The 5,000-nt window shown below is 56.7% G+C and overlaps 2 non-coding genes and 1 pseudogene across 2 annotated transcripts; all 3 read right to left on the bottom strand.

Moving 5' to 3' along the window:
• LOC124771620 overlaps positions 1-252 on the bottom strand; it is a 4,222-nt pseudogene extending 3,970 nt beyond the window's left edge.
• Positions 253-440: 188 nt separating this feature from the next.
• LOC124771771 lies at positions 441-595 on the bottom strand. The gene has a single exon (XR_007013485.1). It is a non-coding gene; the product is annotated as a 5.8S ribosomal RNA (ribosomal RNA).
• A 351-nt stretch (positions 596-946) lies between these two features.
• LOC124772064 lies at positions 947-2,855 on the bottom strand. Its single transcript, XR_007013743.1, has one exon. It is a non-coding gene; the product is annotated as a small subunit ribosomal RNA (ribosomal RNA).
• Between the last annotated feature and the right edge of the window lie 2,145 nt (positions 2,856-5,000).

The following is a 5,000-nucleotide window of genomic DNA, read 5'->3' as shown; positions in this document are numbered from 1 at the left end:
CACCGGCCGCTACGGGCCTGGCACCCTCTACGGGCCGTGGCCTCATTCAAGTTGGACTTGGGCTCGGCGCGAGGCGTCGGGGTAGTGGACCCTCCCAAACACCACATGCCACGACAGGCGGCAGCCTGCGGGGTTCGGTGCTGGACTCTTCCCTGTTCGCTCGCCGCTACTGGGGGAATCCTTGTTAGTTTCTTTTCCTCCGCTTAGTAATATGCTTAAATTCAGCGGGTAGTCTCGCCTGCTCTGAGGTCGTTGTACGAGGTGTCGCACGCCACACCGCCAGCCGGCTGTGCACGCTACCGAGAAAGTACCGGTATGCGAACCGCCAGGCGACGGGCGCGCATCGCACGTTTGAGGAGACGCGGCCGGCCCCACAGGCGGCCGCGACACTCCCAGGTCTGCGAAGCGGGGCAAACGCCGCGCGCTTCAGTATACGTAGCCGACCCTCAGCCAGACGTGGCCCGGGAACGGAATCCATGGACCGCAATGTGCGTTCGAAACGTCGATGTTCATGTGTCCTGCAGTTCACATGTCGACGCGCAATTTGCTGCGTTCTTCATCGACCCACGAGCCGAGTGATCCACCGTCCTGGGTGATCTTTTCTCAGTTTCCGCCGTCTCTTTCGAGACGGTCGCATAGGCGGGAGTGAGGCGTGTGGCGGCCCCTGTTCCAGCGTTCTGTGTCCAACGGCCTCACGGCCGACGGGCGTCGTACGGCTCCACACCGGAGCGGACAGGCACTCGGGCGAAAGTCATTCAAAACCGGCGCCAGGCGCCAGGTGCCGCAGGCCAGCCGCTCCAGCGCTTCAGCGCTCGTACCACACAACATTGCCGCTAGTTTTGAGAGGCACGCGTGGTTCCGCACGCGGCGCACGGCTACGGCGAGCCGTACAGGTAGCGTGTTGCGCGACACGACACGCACATCGAAAGACATGCAGTCTAGTCGGTAATGATCCTTCCGCAGGTTCACCTACGGAAACCTTGTTACGACTTTTACTTCCTCTAAATGATCAAGTTTGGTCATCTTTCCGGTAGCATCGGCAACGACAGAGTCAATGCCGCGTACCAGTCCGAAGACCTCACTAAATCATTCAATCGGTAGTAGCGACGGGCGGTGTGTACAAAGGGCAGGGACGTAATCAACGCGAGCTTATGACTCGCGCTTACTGGGAATTCCTCGTTCATGGGGAACAATTGCAAGCCCCAATCCCTAGCACGAAGGAGGTTCAGCGGGTTACCCCGACCTTTCGGCCTAGGAAGACACGCTGATTCCTTCAGTGTAGCGCGCGTGCGGCCCAGAACATCTAAGGGCATCACAGACCTGTTATTGCTCAATCTCGTGCGGCTAGAAGCCGCCTGTCCCTCTAAGAAGAAAAGTAATCGCTGACAGCACGAAGGATGTCACGCGACTAGTTAGCAGGCTAGAGTCTCGTTCGTTATCGGAATTAACCAGACAAATCGCTCCACCAACTAAGAACGGCCATGCACCACCACCCACCGAATCAAGAAAGAGCTATCAATCTGTCAATCCTTCCGGTGTCCGGGCCTGGTGAGGTTTCCCGTGTTGAGTCAAATTAAGCCGCAGGCTCCACTCCTGGTGGTGCCCTTCCGTCAATTCCTTTAAGTTTCAGCTTTGCAACCATACTTCCCCCGGAACCCAAAAGCTTTGGTTTCCCGGAGGCTGCCCGCCGAGTCATCGGAGGAACTGCGGCGGATCGCTGGCTGGCATCGTTTATGGTTAGAACTAGGGCGGTATCTGATCGCCTTCGAACCTCTAACTTTCGTTCTTGATTAATGAAAACATACTTGGCAAATGCTTTCGCTTCTGTTCGTCTTGCGACGATCCAAGAATTTCACCTCTAACGTCGCAATACGAATGCCCCCGCCTGTCCCTATTAATCATTACCTCGGGTTCCGAAAACCAACAAAATAGAACCGAGGTCCTATTCCATTATTCCATGCACACAGTATTCAGGCGGGCTTGCCTGCTTTAAGCACTCTAATTTGTTCAAAGTAAACGTGCCGGCCCACCGAGACACTCAATAAAGAGCACCCTGGTAGGATTTCAACGGGGTCCGCCTCGGGACGCACGAGCACGCACGAGGCGGTCGCACGCCTTCAGCTCGCCCCACCGGCAGGACGTCCCACGATACATGCCAGTTAAACACCGACGGGCGGTGAACCAACAGCGTGGGACACAAATCCAACTACGAGCTTTTTAACCGCAACAACTTTAATATACGCTATTGGAGCTGGAATTACCGCGGCTGCTGGCACCAGACTTGCCCTCCAATAGATACTCGTTAAAGGATTTAAAGTGTACTCATTCCGATTACGGGGCCTCGGATGAGTCCCGTATCGTTATTTTTCGTCACTACCTCCCCGTGCCGGGAGTGGGTAATTTGCGCGCCTGCTGCCTTCCTTGGATGTGGTAGCCGTTTCTCAGGCTCCCTCTCCGGAATCGAACCCTGATTCCCCGTTACCCGTTACAACCATGGTAGGCGCAGAACCTACCATCGACAGTTGATAAGGCAGACATTTGAAAGATGCGTCGCCGGTACGAGGACCGTGCGATCAGCCCAAAGTTATTCAGAGTCACCAAGGCAAACGGACCGGACGAGCCGACCGATTGGTTTTGATCTAATAAAAGCGTCCCTTCCATCTCTGGTCGGGACTCTGTTTGCATGTATTAGCTCTAGAATTACCACAGTTATCCAAGTAACGTGGGTACGATCTAAGGAACCATAACTGATTTAATGAGCCATTCGCGGTTTCACCTTAATGCGGCTTGTACTGAGACATGCATGGCTTAATCTTTGAGACAAGCATATGACTACTGGCAGGATCAACCAGGGAGCTGCGTCAACTAGAGCTGAGCAGCCGGCCGCCCGGGAGTGTGTCCCGGGGGCCCGCGCGAACACGCAAGCGTCCGCTCAATCATTCTGCAAACAGGAGGAGGCTGAGCTCCCCTGCACAATACACCTCGAAACCCTCTCAGGTCCCGGCGGCGCGCAGCGCCGTCCCAAGTACTTGGTCGGGTTCGAGAGAGGCGCAATCGCCCGGAGTTAGGCGAGTAGACGCTTTCGGTGCGACCACCCGTGCTCCCAACTGAGCTTGCCGCTGCCGACAGAGGCCCGGGAGCGTGCTGTCGTGGCATTGCCGGCGGGAGACAACACGCGCCACCTACGGTGACCGGCAGCTCCAACGCCAGCGCCACAGAAGGACAAAAGCCCCACTTGGGTGCCGAAGCGAACTCTCCCAGCACAGCGCACGCGCCAACACATCCGCACAGCTGCGATACAAACCACCAGCGAGAACCGCTGGGGCGACCGAGCAGCAGACGGCGTCGCGGCGCCGAGCGCCGGGCGGCGGCGCATCCTCAACGCACACAGTCCTCAATCGGACCAGCACACTGAAGATGTCCACCGCGCTTCGCACCGGGCCCGCGAGGACCTACTTTGGCCGCACGGCGCCGCGCGCAGGGTGCGCCGGCGCGCAGCTGCGACGCCTGCCGCGTCCGTCGGCCGGCGCGCCTGCCACTGGCCGCCCCCACCAGCCGGCTGTAGCGCGTGCGCCCACGCACCGCGCGGCCAGCACGCCGGGAGGCGCCCCCTCACCGGCCGGGGACGGTCCCACCCAGCCACCGCCGCGTATCGCTTCACACCCAGATGCCGTTCAGTTTCGTCGGCATGGTGGGTATCGCTGGAACAACCGGTTAGTACCTCAACCTATCGTCGCCATCACCGATTCACCCCTAGCGAGAACAACCGCACCACAACAGGTTACCATTTGTTCATTTGCGTAACTTCACCAGAAAACGCAGGCGTCCATCGCCATTTGCAACTTCAACGATTATTGCATGCCTGTGTCAGGTGTCACGCCACACTACGTCTGCCCACATACACGCAACAAAATGTGCACGCCTAGACAATACGTGGAAGGTGGCCCCCGTACGTATGCGATGTCCATTGCTCGAACGACTGTCAACCGGCCTCTGTAGCATGTCGCAGATATGGAACGCGGTGCACCATGCCATCACGGTGTGTGAGGAGAGACGACTAGGTCCGAATACATCAACAGACAGCTCATGCTGATCGCCATCCACGGCGTCCGTTCCTCCCACACGTCTCTATGGCGTACCACACTGCAATCCAGCTCTCATAGGGAGACGACACGTAGCTGCGTGCACAATATTTGCACTGTATGGTCCGCCGTTTTTGGGCGCAGTCGTTGTGCGGTCACACATGTGCCACGATGTATCATTCAGTACATAAGGACGAATGTGCAGTACAGATTGTGGTTCACGCGTACGACATCAGCGGACAGTTGACACAGGCCGCACCACAACGTAGCCTGAGTACGTCGCATGCGAAGGGCATTGAACATGCAAACTTCTCACCAACCAGCTTGCGAAGGCAGGGGGCAAGGTGGGGACGTGGGGAGGGGCGGCATGTACGTCCTGCTGCCATCCACATTACAGTGTACAGCAGGAGCATGTGGAAAGTGAGCAAGACTTGCAAGGTGTTTAACATGAAGCGATACACAGGGGTGCGGGCAGTGCGAGTAGCGAACTATATTGCGAGGGTTGCGGGTGGGCAACACTACAGTAATTGAACGAGTCGTATAACAATTACAGAGCAGGTTTAGGCGACAACGTGGGTTACGTTAAGGCGACAACATGGGTTAGGTTAAGGCACAACATGGGTTAGGTTAAGGCACAACATGGGTTAGGTTAAGGCACAACATGGGTTAGGTTAAGGCACAACATGGGTTAGGTTAAGGCACAACATGGGTTAGGTTAAGGCACAACATGGGTTAGGTTAAGGCACAACATGGGTTAGGTTAAGGCACAACATGGGTTAGGTTGAGGCACAACATGGGTTAGGTTAAGGCACAACATGGGTTAGGTTGAGGCACAACATGGGTTAGGTTAAGGCACAACATGGGTTAGGTTGAGGCACAACATGGGTTAGGTTAAGGTACAACATGGGTTAGGTTAAG

Source organism: Schistocerca piceifrons, unplaced genomic scaffold, assembly GCF_021461385.2.
Source record: "Schistocerca piceifrons isolate TAMUIC-IGC-003096 unplaced genomic scaffold, iqSchPice1.1 HiC_scaffold_936, whole genome shotgun sequence".
Classification (NCBI taxonomy): Eukaryota; Metazoa; Arthropoda; class Insecta; order Orthoptera; family Acrididae; genus Schistocerca; species Schistocerca piceifrons.
This window is presented reverse-complemented; position numbering and strand designations above follow the sequence as displayed.